The sequence below is a fragment of the Schistocerca serialis genome, chromosome 5 (genome assembly GCF_023864345.2).
Source record: "Schistocerca serialis cubense isolate TAMUIC-IGC-003099 chromosome 5, iqSchSeri2.2, whole genome shotgun sequence".
NCBI lineage: Eukaryota > Metazoa > Arthropoda > Insecta > Orthoptera > Acrididae > Schistocerca > Schistocerca serialis.
Window position 1 is genome coordinate 516,880,586 of NC_064642.1, and position 19,794 is coordinate 516,900,379.

Here is a 19,794-nt window from a genome sequence, read left to right on the forward strand (position 1 = left end):
GCCTCGTCTGAAGAAAATGTTTCAATGTGTGTGAAATCTTATGGGGACACACTACTTAACCTAAATTATCCTAAGGACAAACACACACACCCACACCCGAGGGAGGACTCAAACCTCCGCCGGGACCAACCGCACAGTCCACGACTGCAGCGCCTTGGACCGCTCTGCTAATTCCGTGCGGCACGTAGTCTGAATCTGAATACGTTACATGGAGGTTCTGTATTGTTAGAGGGGCGTAAAGAGGCCTCTCTGTTCTTAGAGGCACACAACTGCAGTAACAATTCGATGCATCAGACGGAAGTGCTATTATTTCAATAAACTTTTACTTGCCTACTCCATGTTCTACGAAGAGGAGTGTCCAATTATCTGAATTCTATCAAAAGGAGCTGAAATTCCTGGTGGAAACCAATCGCAACCAACTTTTAATCCAATAAAATGTAAGTCTCGGTCAAAGTGCAACTAGTGAGACCTATGACAGCGTTTTCCCATGTTCTTCTTCTTAATCTATCTTTTTGTTGTTCTTTCTCAGGTTGGATTTTCGTAGTAGCTGGATTAGGAAAGTTATCAAGAGTGTGGACCATATTATTATTCATCAAGCATACAGACCTCAAGAATACACCAGCACGCTACTTTCCCACAGGTTGGTTATACTCGCAAACATTTAACACAAGTGTGAAAAGCGAATGAAGCGTTTAGAAAAATAAAGAGACGTGAGAGGGATTTGACAGACTCATAATAATTTTTTACTCTGTTCACATATGGGCATCGCATAATATTATCAGAACGTTTCTGTTAGAAGAAAAGGTAATAAGATACTTCGTGCGCCCGCTGTGCTGTTTTGTTAGAGCTGTGTGGTGGTCATTTTCATTTGCATGCACAAAGCCCCACTGCTTCGGTTACCGCGTCCGGCAGGGAACAGTGGGCGAAGTGCCCCTCCAGCTATGGTTCAAATGGCTCTGAGCACTATGGGACTTAACATCAGAGGTCATCAGTCCTCTAGAATTTAGAACTACTTAAACTTAACGAACCCATGGACATGACACACATCCATGCCCGAGGCGGGATTCGAACCTGTGACCGTAGCGGTCGCGCGCTTCCCGACTGAAGTGCCTAGAACCGCTCGGCCACTCCGCCCGGCCCTCCAGCTATGCGAGCAGATGTCTGAAGACTTCAAAACAGGCGCTCGAATTAGATTGGCTCTGTTCTTTGTGTTGGGATTTGAGTTTTCTCTTCCAGAGACTACCAATCTATATTTCCTCCAACACATTCAGCAGATGCCTGGATTTTGGTGGGGTTCATTCATAGGTACATTTCGCTGCACCATGACCAGAGACGATGGCAGATGCAGTATTACTTCGTTCTGAACATCACTTCCTTTGTACTTTTGTCTCATAGTAGCTTACGATAATACTCTTACTCTGACACAGTATATATTTCCAAAACTGAGCATGGCGCGCCTCTCTGTCTGACCATCTTGCATATTACCAGCTTACGTCTATTCCATACATCCGCAGTCCAGAAGTTTTTGTGGCACAATTTGAACCTAATAATAATATTAGCTTGAAGCCCAACCCTCTGATTTGTTTTTATAATTATCTGTGTTATCATTTGTGCAATTGTTACATTTCAGTCCAGGACGGTGTACATTTCAGTGTGGTTAGTGCCTTCATTTTATCACTCACATTTCCGTAATCTTTATTTTTTATTCGAGTTTGTTGTACTCGTATTATTTAATGACTTCCTCTTCTTTGAACTCGTTTGCTGTTGTTACTTGCCGCCCGCTGTGGCCGAGAGGTTCTAGGCGCTTCAGTCCGGAACCGTGCGAACGCTACGGTCGCAGGTTCGAATCCTGCTTCGGGCATAGATGTGTGTGTTGGCCTTACGTTAGTTAGGTTTAAGTAGTTAATTTTAGTTTAAGTAGTTAATTTTAGGACATACATTCAAAACTTTTCCTGCTATATCTTCTATTTGTCTTTCATTCTCAGACCATAACAAGATCGTATCATCGACATGCCTTCTGTGGTTTATATATCTGAAAGACAGATTCGAAAAGTTATTACGAGAAACGGGGTCCCGTCAGAACATCTCCTGGTCAAATGTTTCTCATTGTACTTAAAACACAAGACAGCAGGAGCTGCAGTGTTTAGATATGCTCTGTTAAGTTCTAGAATGTCAAGGAATTGAATACTTACCGAATTAGTGACTATTTTCATCAGGATATGGTTTGTTTTCGAAATTGTTCCCCTTTAGGAGAGCGATTGATCTTGATTTCATAGTTTCATCTCTGGACGTTTTTCTTCTTTACTCCCCAAAAACTCTTCATCCTCTCAGAATGCACCTTCTTCCGTTCTTCTGTCCATTTTTTATCAGGCTGGCGCGATGTTCTTTCCTGATATTTCACACTTGTTATTTTATTCCGGCACTCAGTGCGGTCTTCGAGATTTTTTATGTTGATCTGCTGCAAATCCCTGTGGACTTCTTACAGCCATTCTGCGACACATTTACTGTTTTTTATAGTATTGAAAAGTTTCCTTGCTGTTCTGGACTCTTCCATGCTATAGAAATGTGTATAAAATTTGGCTCGTCGTTTTCTGATTTCGTCTTTTACTGTGTTGGCTTTATATAGAGCTCCTTTTGTGGATTCTTCATTCAAATTCCGTTTTGTTAATTGCCCCGCAAATCTTTCTAAGAATTTTTCTTTTCTGATTTTCTATTTCCCTAACTTTTCGAATGACCATCAATCACCATTGTTTCAGCTGCGTAGATTGCTTCTGGAAGAATCACCGTTCTACAGTGCCTTAATTTTGCGTATGTCGAAATGCAATTCTTGTTGTAATGCGTCCATGTTAGCTTGTAGGCCCTCAGGAGCTTGGTGACTTTGTTCATTGACGATTTAATGCTGAAGACTGTATAGTATCTCAGAGGTATTTAAAATGGCAGACTTGTGCAATTTTACAATGTTTTGTGATTAAAGGGGATTTGTTTTCTGACTGTCTTTTCAAATATTTTGTTTTTTCATACGATATCTGTAGTCCGGTTTTTTTGTGAAATTTGATGTAGTTTTTCTACTGCGTGAGTTGCTTCTGTTCTATTATTGGTGGTAATTACAATACCGTCATTGAAAGCAAGGCACTTGACTTTAATTCGATTCCCTTTTTTGATACCAGTTTGGATGCCCTTTATATGAGATTCCCATTCCCTGGTGATCTTTTCTAGAACAATATTTAAAAGCATTTGGGATAGTCCGTCCCCCTGTCGGACTCCAGTTGTGATTTCGAAGGGTTCGGATATTTCACCCATGAATTTCACTTTGATGTTGTTCCTGTAAGTGTCTGTTCTGTGATTTTTCGTGACTATCGGTCGATCCCAAATTCTTCCATGATTTTAAACAGGGTTTCACGGTCCAGTGAATCGTATACTTTATTGAAGTCGATGAATGTAATTACCGTGTTTCTGCATTTCCTCATCTGTAATATCGTCTTTAAGCACCATATTGGTTCCGCACATGGTCTGTTTTATATGTATACATTAATAATTTATTAAATTCTCTGTTTATCCTGAATTTTTGGTGATATGTACTGTTTACAATCGGCCATACTGATGTTTCTTTCCTTACACAAATATATTTCCGATTGATTTTCGAGGATCTATCTGTTCATAAATTTTAGTTTTTACTGTTGAATTCCTCTCGTTGGTATTTCGTTTACTCTGTGCTTCAAACTTATTAGTTGGGTTTTTGTGTATCGTTACGATTCCGTTTTGTGTAGAATGTCTAATTGTAGTTTTAGTACGGATCCATTGAAGCAAATAGTTATAGTTTCAGTGTAGGTGGAATGCCTTAAGTTCTCGTTTTCTGGAAACTGTAAATGTACAGTCTGTTTAAAGTACAGCAAATGTGTACCACATTTCTTTGTACCTACGTTATTTTGTAGTCATGTCTGTCATTCCTGTCCTAAGTTTATTTACTTCGGCTTATAACTTACAGCTGATACAATGTTCATTATCGCTTAATTGTAGTAATTGTATTTTAATTTGTACACAGAATTCGATCTAAGCATCATTTACTGATAGTCGCTGTTAGTACAGTGTAACCAACTGTATCCAGCGCCACATTTCTGAGAAAAAAATATTTGTGTCTAACGGATAGGCCTAGTTCCAGCAACACTTACCTGTGAAGCAACAAACACTGTTTATTTTGAGTGTTCATGACCCATGAACCTTGCCGTTGGTGGGGGAAGGCTTGCACGCCTCAAGTGATACAGATAGCCGTACTGTGTGTGTAACTACAACGGTGGGGTATCTGTTGAGAGGCCGGACAAACTCCAGAAGAGGGACAGAAACCTTTTCAGTAGTTGCAGGGGCAAAAGTCTGGATGATTAACTGATCTGGCCTTGTAACTTTAACCATAACGGTCTTGCTGTGCTGAAAGCAAGGGGAAACTACAGCCGCAATTTTTCCCGAGGGCTTGCAGCTTTACTGTATGGTCAAATGATGATGGGGTCCTCTTGGGTAAAATATTCCGGAGGTAAAATGATCCCTCATTCGGGTCTCCGGGCGGGGACTACTCAGGAGGACGTCGTTATCAGGAGAAAGAAAACTTGCGTTATACGGATCGGAGCGTGGAATGTGAGATTCCTTAATCGGGTACGTTAGAAAATTTAAAAAGTGAAATGGATAGATTGAAGTTATATATAGTGGGAAGTTCGGTGGCAGGAGGAACAAGACTTCTGGTCAGGTGAATACAGGGTTATAAATACAAAATCAAGTAGAGTTAATGCAGGAGCTTTAATAATGAATAAAATATAGGAGCGCGGGTAAGCTACTACGAATAGCATAGTGAACGCATTATTGTAGCCAAGATAGACACGAAGACCATGCCGACCACAGTAGTACAAGTATATATGCCAACTAGCTCGGCAGATGACGAAGAGACTGAAGAACTGTAAGTTGAGATAAAAAAATTAATCAGATAGTGAACGGTGACGAAAATTTAATAGTCATTGGGGACTGGAATTCGATAGTAGGAAAAGAAAGAGAAGGAAAAGTAACAGGTGAATATGGAATGCGGGTAAGGAATGAAAGAGGAAGCCACCTGGTAGAATTTTGCACAGAAAGTAACTTAATCACTTAACTTAAGAATCATGAAAGAAGATTGTATGCATGGAAGAGGTCCGGAGAAAAATGTTTCAAATGGCTCTGAGCACTATGGGACTTAACATCTGAGGTCATCAGTCCCCTAGACTTAGAACTACATAAACCTAACTAACCTGAGGACATCACACACACATCCATGCCCGAGGCAGGATTCGAACCTGCAGCGCAGTTCCGGACTCAAGTGCCTAGAACCGCTCGGGCACAACGGTCGGCCGGTCTGGAGATACTGGAAGGTTTCAGACAGATTATATAATGGTAAGACAGAGATTTAGGAGACTGGTTTTAAATTGTAAGACATTTCCAGGGGCAGATGTGGACTCTGACCACAACGTATTGGTTATAAACTGTACCGGTAGGTCAAAACTGAAGAAATTGCAAAAAGGTAGAAATTAAGGAGATGGGACTTGGATAAACTGAAAGAACCAGAGGTTTCAGAGAATTTGAGAGAGACCATTAGAGAACGAATCACAAGAACGAGGAAAAGAAATGCAGTAGAAGAAGAATGGGTAGCCTTGAGAGATGAAATAGTGACGGTAGCAAAGGTTCAAGTAGGTAAAAAGACGAGGGCTAGTAGAAATCCTTGAGTAACAGAAGAGATACTGAATTAAATTGATGAGAGGAGAAAATATAAAAATGCAGTAAATGAAGCAGGCAAAATGGAGTACAAACGTCTCAAAAATGAAATCGACAGGAAGTGCAAAATGGCTAAGCAGCGATGGCTACAGGACAAATGTATGGGTGTAGAGTCATATATTTCTAGGGGTAAGGTAGATACTGTCTACAGGAAAAATAAAGAGACCTTTGTGGAAAATAGAACCACTTGTGTGACTATCAAGAGCTGAGATGGAAAACCAGTTACAAGCAAAGAAGGGAAAGCAGAAAGGCGGAAGGGGTATATAGAGGGTCAACACAAGGGCGATGTACTTGAGGGCAATATTATGGAAATGGAGGGGTAGATGAAGGTGAAGTGGGAGATATGATACTGCGTGAAGAATTCGACAGAGCACTGAAAGACTTAAGTCGAAACAAGGCTCCGGGAGTGGACGACATTCCATCAGAACTACTGATGGCCTTGCGACAGCCAGCCCCGGCAAAACTCTCCATCTGGTGAACAAGGTGTATGAGACAGGCGAAATACCTTCGGACTTCGAAGTACGTCGTAATTCCAATTCCAACGAAAGCAGGTGTTGACAGGTATGAAAATTACCGAACTGTCGGTTTAATAAGTTACGGATGCAAAATACTAACTCGCATTCTTTACAGACGAATGGAAAAAGTAGTAGAAGCTGACCTCGGGGAAGATCAGTTTGGATTCCGTAGAAATTTTGAAACATGCGAGGCAATACTGAACCTACGAATTACCTTAGAAGACAGATTAAGGAAAGGCAAACCTACGTTTCTAGCGTTCACAGACTTAGAGAAAGCTTTTGACAAAGTTGACTGAAATACTCTCATTCAAATTCTGAAGGTGGTGGCGGGAAAACAAAGGTGGCGAATGGCTATTTACAATTTGTACAGAAACCAGATGGCAGTTATAAGAGTCGAGGGACATGAAAGGGAGGCAGTGGTTGGGAAGGGAGCGAGACAGGGTTGTTATTAAATCTGTATATTGAGCAAGCAGTAAAGGAAACAAAATAAAAATTTGGAGAAGGAATTAAAATCCATGGAGATGAAATAAAAACTTTGAGGTTTGCCAATGACATTGTAATTCTGTCAGAGATACCCAAGGACTTGGAAGAGCAGCTGAACGGAATGGACAGTGTCTTGAAAGGAGGATATAAGACGAACATAAGCAAAAGCAAAAGAGGGTAACGGAATGTAGTCAGATTAAATCAGGTTATGCTGAGGGAATTAGATTAGGAAATGAGACACTTAAAGTAGTGAATGAGTTTTGCTGTTTGGGAAGCAAGGTGGAGAGGATATATAATGTAGTCTGGCAATGGCAAAGAAAGGGTTTCTCAAGAAGAGAAATTTGTTAACATCGATTATAGATTTAAGTGTCAGGAAGTCTTTTCTGAAAGTATTAATATGGAGTGTAGCCATGTATGGAAATGAAACATGGACGATAAGTAGTTTTGACAAGAAGAGAATAGATGCTTTCGAAATGTGGTGCTACAGAATGCTGAAGATTAGATGGGTATATCACGTAACTAATGAGGAGGTACTGAACAGAATTGGGGAGAAGAGGAAATTTTGGCAGAACTCGACTAGAAGAAGGGATCGGTTGGTAGGAGATCTTCTGAAACATCAAGGGATCACCAATTTCGTATTGGAGGGCAGCGTGGAGGATAGAACTGGTAGAGGGAGATTAAGAGATGAATACACTAAGCAGATTCAGAAGGATGTATCTTGCAGTAGTTACTGGGAGATGAAGAAGCTTGCACAGGATTGAGTAGCATGGAGAGCTGCATTAAACCAATCTCTGAACTGAGGACGACAACAACAACAAAAAGCGGTAGCATATATCTTGAATTTTATTTATTCATTTCCTTTGGATTAATTGTGCAGATGGGCACATATATTAATTTTAACCATCTTCTCTGCGACCTGTCTATGTTGAAATCAACTATGAACAATCATGATTACTGAAAAATTTTCTTTATTGTATTTCAAGTTTTCTTATTTTAGGGCAACTGTATCTGACACTTTTTAGAATGCGCCTTTAACGAATAGTTATATGTTAAAACGTGCTGGCAACTGATAATGCTATTACCATCTGAGCTATTCAGACAGCGCTAGTGTGAGGGTTCGAGTCCCGGTCTGGCTCAAAGTTTTAATCTGCCCGGAAGTTTTATTACTGCGCGCTTTCAGCTCTAGAGAGAAAAACCAGCTCTTTTTATATAAGCGGTTTCCTTTAAGAGAAGGATGTCTCGTCTTTCATGACTAATTTTTGTTTATCTGTTCTAAGGATCTCCTAGTTGCCTCAGACTTGTGTTTCTTATGGGCGCTCTTGTGCGCTTGTTTCATCCTGTGCGTAACTCTTGGGTTTGTTCCTGAAGAAAACCATTTGTAGAAATTAAAAGATAAAAACGACTACTCGATTACAAAATGGAGACGGAATTTAATGACTTTTCTTTCAGTGATGATTTTCCGCGTTGGTCAGAGGCCATCAAAATTTATAAAATATAAGGAAGTACTGGTACAAGTAACTGATACACTGTGAAAATTCAATATTGTTTTGATCGAACTTAAACAACCCTTCCCTGACGAAAATCATACACGCTGAGTGAAATTAATAGGGGTTACATTATCATGACAGAATAAATTGAAACATCGATGTATGTATTTAATATGGAGCTAATGCCGCGTTTTGAAAAATCTTTAAAACGATATTTTGCTGGAAGTCTAGAAAATCGCATCATAGCGAAGTTACACTTATCAGAACAAACTGAAGTGGACGCGAAAAAGACAGTTTAACTGGTTTGTTTCTGTGAATAAAATTTTTAAAATAATTTGGTGCCTAAACAAACACTCTCGTTGCTTTTTAACACAAGTTGTTAGCGGCAAGTTTCCCGTTTTTCTAAATATCTCTGATAACAGTATAATTCATGTTTTACTAATTCCACAGGACCGTCAAAAAGTTTCCTCTCAGATTATCCCATGGTATTTAATACTTCAAAATTATTTATTTTCAAACTTTATTTCAGAGGATTTGCAGAACATTTCCAGCACATTTTTAGGACACGACATCTACATAATGTATAAATAATTTTCGAGGGCTGTAATCCCTTCTATCTGTTCCTCCAACTGCACCTGAACTTTCTCATGATTAGTGAGAAAACTCAGAATCTGAGGGCCAATTTTTTATGTGTTGTTGTGGTCTTCCATCCGAAGACTGCTTGAAGTAAGCTCTCCGTGATACTATATCCTGTGCAAGCCTTTCCATCTTCGAATAACTACCGCAACCTACATCCGTTTGAACCTGGCTGCTGTTTTCATCCTTTGGTCTTGCTCTACAGTTTTTATTATCTCTTCCCTCCAATACTAAATTGATGATTTCTTGATGTCTCGGAATGCGTCCTAGCAACGGATCCCTCGTGTTAGTCAAGGTGTGCTAGAAATTGCTTTTTTCCCCAATTCTGTTCAGTACGTCCTCAATAATTACGCAATCTATATGTCTAATCTTCATCATTTTTGTGTTGCAACACGTTTGAAAAGCTCCTATTTACTTCTTGTTTGAGTTGCTTATCGTCCACATCACCCTTCCGTACAAGCCTACAGTCCAAACAATTACCTTGAGAAAAGATTTCTTAGCACTTGCATTTGTATTAGATGTTAACAAATACGTCCCTTTTAGAAACGATTTCCCAGCTACAGACAGTCTCCGCTGTCCTTCGAGCATCATTAATTATTTTGCTGCTCAAACAGCAAATCTCATCTGCCTCTTGTAGTGTCTCATTTCCTGCACTAATTCCTCATTATCACCATTGTTTTGTCTTTGTTGATTTTCATCTTATTCCTTCTACTTCACTATTCCGTTCGTCTGTTCGTCCAATTCTTTCGCTGTCTCTGATAGGATTACGATGTCATCGGCAAACCTCAAAGTTTTGGTTTCTTGTTCCTGAACTTTGGTTCCTGCTTTTGTTTTCCTGCTTTGGTTTCTTTACTGCTTGTTCAGTGTACAGATTGAATAACATCGGGGATAGGCTACAGTCCTGTCTCACTCCCTTCTCAACTATTGCTTCCGTTTCACGTCCTTCGACTCTTTATGACTCCCGTCTGCTTTGTCAACAAGTTGTTAACAACATTTCGCTTCCTCTTTTTTACGCCTACCACCTTCAGAATTTTAAAGTATATATTTCAGCCGACATTGTGAAAACCCGTTCTTAAATCGATAAATCCTATGTATTTAGGCTTGCGGTTATCGGCATATTTCACAACGAAGTTGCAGTGTCAGGTGTTTGCGTGTTGCGTTCCTATATTTCTCAGAAACCCGCATTGATCTTCGCCGAGGTCAGCTTCTACCAGGTCTTCCATCCTTCTGTTAATATTTCTTGTCATTATTTAGAAGCCGTCTCTTCTGAAACTGATGGTAGGGTAATATTCATACCTATCAGCACGCGTTTTCTTTGGAATTTGAATTATTACATTCCTCTTTATTAATACCAAGTATGAGTTGTCAGCAGAGGAAACAGTAAATTATATTTTGTGATAGTTCTTCACCAGTTTTCTTCAAATAGGTTTTCGCTGAACTTTGAAAAGTTTCAGTTGTCTGTTACCTACATGTCCCATACCGGCAAAGGGCATTTAAGTTAGAGGTCTTCATCTTTGGGATTAGAATAAAGGAAATTAGAAAGAATATTTTAAGATGGTAAATAGTGATGGCATAGCGGACACGATATTGGTGATTATGCTTTTTCGTCCAGTGGTTAAGGTGGTAATGAAAACGGATCTTGGTGAAAGATGGGTAAGAAACTTGATTTGACATATATTGGATAGGACTTTATAGAAAAATAGGGGTGATAAATCTATATGTGAGTAGGAAATTATAATTTGGGAACAGCAATTAGAGGTTGATGAGTAAGTTACAGTTGGTAGGATGGGCAGCCCTTGGGGATTAATATGTAGTCTGGAAGAGTGAAGCACTTAAAATACACTGGGAAAAGATATAGAGGGTTTGAAGGTGAAAGAATGTTGGGAAGTTGTGCTAATGTTGAAGGACTACGTTCAGAGATATTGGGGTTGGGGTCACAATGGGGTTTCGGTTATCTAGTTCGCGGCAGACGTAGGGTATACGAAGCTGTTATAGGTGTTCGAGGAAACGAAAAAATCTGATAGTGAGTCCTGATATGCTTCGATGTAGCTTACGAGATAGGATTGTGAGCCTGACCCTCATTCATATGGTGTTTCGGATTAACGACCATTGATGTGGTACGGTGATTCCGCTGGTTTACCACACTTGTTTATACAAAAGCTGAGCTGGTTCGCCATCTCTGAATAAGAAACGTTTTACCGAAACGCTTAAAATATTAACTCTGTTTCTGAATATTTGCTTGCTGCCGTTTGAGTTGACCTGCCACCTAGTGACTAAGACAGTTTAGATTTAGCTAATTCGGGTTCTTAGAGTTATAACAACACTGCAGCTTTAAATAACTGAAAACTTAAACCTATTTAAGAAACAGAAATACTTAAAATTAATAATTTGTGTTTTAAGAAGATAGGAAAGAGTTTGAATTCGTAGACTGCTACCACTAACATTCTGTTGGTTCGTTCGGGGGAAGGGACCAGGCAGCGAGGTCATCAGTTCCATTGGATGAGGGAAGGATGGGGAAGGAAGTCGGCCATGTCCCTTCAAAGGAACCTTCCCCGCATTTGCCTGAAGCACCTAAGCAAAATCACAGGAAACTTAAATCAAGATGGCCGGACGTGGGTTTGAACCGTTGTCTTCCCGAATACGAGTCCAGTGTGCTAACTGTTGCGCCACTTCGCTCGGTAATGTTCTGTCCGGGATGCGACACACGTATTTTGTCTGTTACAGCAGGTGAACATCGCGTGACTGCTACGGCCGCAGGTTCGAATCCTGCCTCAGGCATGGATGTGTGTGATGTCCTTAGGTTCGCTAGGTTTAAGTAGTTCTAAGTTCTAGGGGACTGATGACCTCAGCTGTTAAGTCCCGTAGTACTCAGAGCCATTTGAACCATCTGAAGTGAACGTCGAGACAGAAGGAACAAAATAGTGCCTCAGGCCTGAAGCAAAGAATTTTAATATCTCGAATGGGTGAGTGGCCATCAGCAAACCATACAACGGTGAGACAAATGGAGAAAAAAAAAGAAGAGCCAGAGAAAAGTGAATGAAATCATCCATGCGGTTCATGAACGAATATCCTGTACATATTGATGGAAACGGCTTCTAACAATGGCAGCAATATCGGCGTACAATGGTACAATCCAGAGTGGAACAAAGGAAAAAAAAGCTCGCAAAATATTAATCGAATACACGATTAGCACGACTCCTACAAAACCTGTCTTGGTCCCATCTTTAAGAGAATTCAGGTAAAATCGAGGAAACAGAATTTACACTGTGTGTAGCTCTTGCATGAATCGCATATCAATGTAAGACCTATGATACACGCAGTTAACAGGCGGCTCCTATTTTCGCATATTCTGTTGCTTCCCCTCCCTCACTCTGCTCTCCTCCCCATCAAACACACGCACACACACACACACACACACACACACACACACACACACACACACACACTCAAGCACGCACACAAATAAAAAGCCTCAAAACCTATCAACTGAAAACTGATCGCCTCAATAGGGAAACTAAAAAGCACGGAATATGAATTTCGTCGATCATATTTTTATAAAAGTAGTAAACCATAGTACACAGTCCGACGAAAAAGTGAAGCATCCAGAAGGTAAGGAGGAAAAATTATCAACTTTCAAGAGTTGAGAGGTTTTATGTGTTGTTACTTCAGTGATTGCTATGTCGAGTTAAATTTGCAAAGAACTTATCAATATGAGACCATGTATCAGTATGATGCTACAGACCCTCTGAACTGTTTGAAAACACTGTTTCGTTTGGTAAGGGGACATATAACCATTTTATTCCCTCCTGAGGCCAGCTTTATATCCTGGACAGGGTTAAAGCTGGGTAAAGTGGCCATGGCTACCCTAAGGAAAATGGAGTTTCACTCTGACATCATGTCATCGATAAATATATGAAATATATCTGTATAAACTGAACAGATTCTTTGACTATAAAACAAATTATGTATTATTGTTCAAATTCTCCTTCTGTAGTAGAAAAGTGAACTTACCTGGCAGTCTGCAAAATGGTCACTTTATCCGTTAGTTAGGGCAACGTGGCCGGAGACAGAAATAAGGAAATATATGACAGATGAAGTGGGATCTGGTTTCCTAAGTTTTACGTTTGAATGTCTCTTCCCAAACTGTGTCACCCATTCCTTGCCTGGCATCTTTTTCTCTATTTTGAGCGGTATTATAAATTATTCCGCTCAGAAAGCTGGATTAGTGGCGTAAATATGTTACTGATACGCCGGAATATCTGCTTTCCACGTAGAAAATCTTAAGCTCCCAAGAATCTTCTTCTCTTCAGTAGTAGATTTTTTTAAACTCTTCTTGTGTGTTTATTGAGACAATTTGTGGTTTGTCTGCTGCAGCAAACGGTATCTTTCCTCTTCTTATAACAGCCAATTTCTGTTGCATAGCTTCAGAATCACTTTACTGTTGTAGTGGTTTTCTTAATTAGTTTGATGGCATCTCACCAACAACCTGGACTAAGAGAATCAAGTTGTTAGTACACTAATGTCTTAGTATACCTGTTTTATGGGTTTTATGGAATAGTCTTGTCTTATTATCAATTCCGTTGCCTTGAAACAAGGTGAATGTTGGTGGCGGGGGGTTGTAACTGAATGCTACTATTAACTGAGCGCAAACATAGCCGGTGGTGCAAAAGAGACTATACTGCAACAGTTCTTTAAAAGTGGCACACCGCATTCTTACTACAATAATTGAACAACTGCTTAATGGGGCGACACTAGAACAGAATTATGGCAATGCAGTGAGAGATAACAATATTTATTAAGAGTATGTTACAAAATGGTACTTAACTTAGGTACTATTTAATACGTGGCCGTTTATTTCCTAAATCTAATACAATGGAATCCAAACAACTTTCCTCTCTCTTAGCAGTCTACGATATTGTCACTATGACTGATAGTAATGTTGCAGATATCCTTTGTTGTTCTGTCGTTTCATAAACAGCGACTGCTAAGTCGGAATGTAGTCTTGCAGGATCTTCACCGAACAGCCTGCAGGCACTGAGCTGTCTGGCTGCAAGAATGAGATTTTAACTCTGTAACGGAGTGTGCACTGATGTAAACTTCCTGGCAGATTAAAACTGTGTGCCGGACCGCTGCAGAGTGAAAATCTCATTCTGGAAACATCCCCCAGGCTGTGGCTAAGCCATGTCCCCGCAATACCCTTTCTTACAGGAGTGCTAGTTCTGCTAGGTTCACAGGAGAGCTTCTGTAAAGTTTGGAAGGTAGGAGACAAGATACTGGCAGAAGTAAAGCTGTGAGGACGGGGCGTGAGTCGTGCTTGGGTAGCTCAGATGGTAGAGCGCTTGCCCCCGAAAGGGAAAGGTTCCGAGTTCGAGTCTCGGTGCGGCACACAGTTTTAATCTGTCTGACTGCAAGATTGGAATAGTTTGAGTATCCGCTGCCCGTCGTGTTTTGAGCCTCTCAGAGGATTTCCATGTCCGTCACAACATGGCGGAAGCACTGTTAGCACTGCTCTCTTTGGCCACTGGGAACACAAACGGTGGAGGAGTAGGACGTGCGGACGGAATCAGTGTGGAAACAGAGAAAGGTCCGAATTTGTGAGCGCCACCTGGAGGCTGGTGCTCACTACTGAGAGGCGACAGGTGAGTAGTTGTGCCTGCGTATGGGGCCGGACTCTCGTGGTATTTATCGAACCTGTAAGCCTGGTGCACAACACATACAGTACAGAAGGTATCATCTGGCAAGGGGGCCACTTGGCGACTTTGCCCAGCTCGGTGCTGGCCACTATGCACGACTGGACCCCGTTGCGCTAAATGTTGCCTGGATAAGAAGTTATGAAAAAAAAAAATGTTTCTGAACACTATGGGACTTAACTTCTAAGGTCATTAGTCCCCTAGAACTTAGAACTACTTAAACCGAACTGACCCAAGGACATCACACACATCCATGCCCGAGGCAGGATTCGAACCTGCGACCGTAGCGGTCACGCGGTTCCAGACTGTAGCGCCTAGAACCACTCGGCCACTGTGGCAGGCTTACGAAACTCGCAAGAAGTGGAATATAAATTCACTAAATAACTCGCTGCGATCACTTTTGATGCTCAAATTTGGCACGACGTTCGCACAAGAATGCTCAGAGCACTACTGAACCCTGTTGGTTGTCGCAGATGCGCTGAACAAGCCTAAACTCAATCGCCACCGTTCGTGATTCTAGTTATAGTCTCCGATCAATGTTGCGAGATGATACTGAATGGTGCATGAGTACATTACGTGTTCTCTGATGTGAAGGGGTTACGACGTGCTTGGTGCCGACTACGGCGATTCTCCCTTGCGGTGGTCAGACGTGGGCGATTGAAACCTTCACGATAAGAATGTCTGCACTCACGTTGCCATGCAGTCCAACATCGGACCACCGTCACATCCGAATGCGTCACAAATCTCAGTATGGCACGATTCGACCAGTCGGCGGAATGTAGGCCCACAATAAGGCCCTTTTCAAGTTGTCAGGCTCTGGTAATGACGTCTCACTCGAGTATACAGCATCTCTGTATCCTTTAAACTCATCACTGAATATCTACACCCGTTATACAACCTACGAGATCTGGTAACAAGAATAAACGCGAACAACACGAATGAATTGTAGTGGCTGTTCTACCTGTAGTGGAGAATTCCAGCTCTAAATCATTTACAATCCGCCAGTTGTAAGTAATAGTACGAATTTACATTGATATCCATCCATGCTCTCTTTTGTGCTTCAGTTTATTTGCGATGGTGTGTACGTCACCGCAGATGAAAAGGGTTTTCGACCTGACAGAGATGGAATTGATGTAAATGAGTTATCCCAAAACTGCTTCCAGTTTGAAAAGGAATTTTACTTACAAAAATATGGCCTTCCAATGAGACCCCCAATGTCAGGAACATTAATATATTCATCAGCCACATAGAAAACACAGCGTGTGATACAATCATCACGAAGAAAGGGGCAAAGCCGTTTATGGTACAGATATGTGGGTGCTATAGTGCTTGTGGTAGATGAACCAACAGACAAAACGTATAAAATTCGCACAGGAGCTAAAGAGTACACGTAAAAATATTCAGTTCACCACGGAAAAATAAACTCAAAAGCAAATACATTTCGTGCATATAATAAAAAAGGGAAACAACAGTAAGCATACATCTGACATCTTCAGAAAGTTAGCAGCCACAGACACAACTATACATGCCACATACAACGACCCACGAAGTTAAAACTTAGCGGCCCTACGACACATGTTACACAGACTAAATAATATCCCACTCAGCAAAGAAAACAATGAAAAAGAATTAAAATACAGCTCAGAACCACAAAAAATGCTTATAACACTCATATGGAACAAAGACAACCACAAAATCGAAAAGAAATCAATGAAAAATGAAACAGAGAACAGAAACACCACAGAACCCCACAAGCAATATAGACATTACAGCACACGAAGAAACACGAGATAGTAACACCCATGACACGCCTAATAGGAAGAAATCGTATACTTTGCTAGACATGCACAAATAAACACATAGAACAGTAAATATACTAAAGAAAGAAGGATTACACTTTGCTTAGAGAACAAGAAAAACACTCCAGTCACATTTACAAACAACAATAGACAAACCAGACAAATGGCAAGGAGTACCAGTTAGAATGCCAAGAATATGAATCAGTGTATCTTGGAATTATGGACATAAATTTCAAAACTAGATGTAAAGAACGTATAAGAAGTTGGAAGTATGAAAACAGCCATTCTACCTTTGCCGAACACCTGATAAAACATGCAAATGAACCATCCAGCATGGAAGAGGACATGAAAATTATTAGAGCGTACAATAACAAAAAACTCGAGACACTACAGGAAAACGTTCAAGTACAAAAAGCCCTTGCAGTGGAAAACAAAGTAATTAATAACCAAATCAGTATAAACGATAATACACTGATCATGTTAGCCACTAAAACAATAACAAACTGAGATGTAAAACGTATCCAAAATAAGTAATTATTAAAGCCCTCTCGCCCTCTCTACCCCACTTTCTCTCTCTCTCTCTCTCTCTCTCCCTCCTTCTCTCTCTCTCTCTCTCTCTCTCTCTCTCTCTCTCTCTCTCTCTCTCTCTCTCACACACACACACACACACACACACACACACACAATAAATGAACAAAAATGATGGTACATATACACCACACAAACAAAAGACGAGAGATAAACACACACTACATACCCAAATACACACACATTGAACCATTAGTGAGAAGTGCAAGTGAAATGTAATAAATCGGCCATCTGGGTTATGGAGACCAAGTAAACACATGTCCAGGAGGACACACTTCGACTAGTAGTATTGAAAATCCTAAGTAACGCCAAACGATTATTTAATATCACGAAACATGGGCTGCAAAAGTTGTTTCTGACCAAAAGACAAGAGCATTGCATGAGAAAACGTAACGTATTAACACACTTGTAACTACTACTTAACGCATTTATACCGGCTATCTCTCCCGTGGGTCGTCAGGCGCATTTTGTCTGGTGTTTCGGTAGATACTTGCAGTCTGGATTTTGCAAGTGTAGCTGGAGTCAGTCCAAATAAATCCTGCTCATCACATCTTTCTACGACGCCCAGTGACGACGGATAGTGTCAGTTCGTTTCCTAGTATCAGCAAAATTATTTTTAAACTGCAGTTTTACGTGCCCATCCTGTGGAGTCGTCCCAAATTAGTCTACTGAATTATTCGTTTTATGAACGGAAAAAGACGAAGAAAAATCAGTACTCCTGCAGCGAGTGAGCAGCGCTTCTGCTGTCAGCTGTCACACAGACACTTCCTTGTTCCTGATATGAATGTTAGAAACGATACCTTGTTTACATCGACTCATGGAGGATGAAACTTTCATTGCTGCCTATCGTTTGTACATACGCTTGGAAAAAATGAGCACTGTAATAACATTTTATTTGTGATCAGCGTTGTCATTTTACATAACAAACTATGATTTTCACTTTAGTAGTTTTACTTAACTGGGGCGACTTAGCTCCAAAGAAATACGACGATGTGTAATAAGCGTCACACACTGAACAATATTTTAGACTGATCTGAAGATAGTAATGAGCCGAAACCTGTGATCAATGAAGCAGCTTTCAGATGTTGATGTCGGATTCTTAACCACGCATGTTCTGAGCTGTGATTTTCTTTAATTATGGAAATGTTGTACAATATGTACAAGAACCAAGTGGGCAAAGTAAGAATGGAAGGGGCTAGGATTAGAAAGGGTGTAAGACAGGCACTAACTCTTTCACCGCTAGTGTTTAGTCTACAGGAGGCAATAGGGAAGTAAAAGGATGGTTCACGACTGGAATTAAAATTCAGGCTGGAGGAATATCAGCGCTAAGATTCGTTGACGGCATTGCTATTCTCAGTGAAAGTGAAGAAGAATTACAGGAGCTGTTAAATCGAATAAACAGTCTAATGAGCACATTCTACGGATTGCGAGTAAACCGAGGTAAGACGAAATTAATGAAGAGTAACAGATGTGAGATTGGCGGCGAACTTAACGCAAAAGTTAGAGACTGTGAGCTAGACGAAATGAAGGAATCCTGCTACCTTAGAAGCAAAATAGCACATGACGGACGAAGCAAAGAGAAAAAGTACAGACAAAGAGAGCGTATCTGTCCAAAAGAAAGCTACTGGTATCAATCATCGGTCTTGATTTGAGTAATAAATTTCCGAAAATGTACGTTTGGAGCATAGCATTACTTGGATGTGAATAATGAACTGTGGGAAAACAGGAAAAGAAGAGACGCGAGGCGTTAGAGATATAGTGTTAATAGAAGGATGGAAAATATGAGGTGGATTGATAAAGAATAACGAGATTCTCTGCAGAATTGGCTAAGAGAGGGACATGTGGAAGACACTGACATGTACAAGAAACAAGTGGGCAAAAGAAGAACGGAAGGGGCTCGGGCTAGAAAGAGCGTAAGACAGGGATGCTCTCTTTCACCCCTAATGTTCAGTCTTAAAATGATGTAGTTATCTATGATGATGTACTGTATGAAATAAGGTTCATAAATATTCAGTCAGATCTTGATAAGATTTAAAAGTGGGTCAAAGAATGGCAACTTCCTGTGTCTGTTTGGAAGTGTAAAGTTGTGCACTATACAAAATGAAAAAAAGTGTGGTATCCTATGATTATATCAATGAACCACTGTTGGAATCGGCCAACTCGCACAAATACCTCGATGTAATCCTTTTTTGGACATGAAATGGATGATCGTGTAGGCTCAGTCGTGGGTGAAGCAGGTGGCAGACTTCGGTTTATTTGTGGAATACTGGGGAAGTGCAATCAGTCTACAAAGGAGATTTCTTACACATCACTCATGCGCCCGATTCTAGAATATTGCTCAAGTGTTTGGGACCCTTAGCTATAGGTATAACAGATGATGTTGAATGTATAAGAGAAGGGCAGCACAGGTTTGTTTGATTCATGGGAGAGTGTCACAGAGACACTGATCGACTGATCTGGCAGACTCTTGAAGATAGACATAAACTATTCCGAGAAAGTATATACAAAGTTTCAAGAACCGGCTTTAAAGGAATATACTACAGCCCTCCACGTATCGCTCGCATAGGGATAATGAGGATAAGGTTAGAATAACTGTTGCTCGCACAGAAGCTACTATTCAACGATGTTGTCAGGGATGGACGACCCATGGTTGAACACAGCATCTACGATGAAGCAGTCGACACAGAGAGACGGCAGAACGTGAGAACCGAGCAATCATCAGAGAGGAACTCAGAGCTTCGGATTCATCATTATCATCGATCCGACGTTCAACTGGTGCTTCAGCAACCACAAGGATCATTAACAGGCG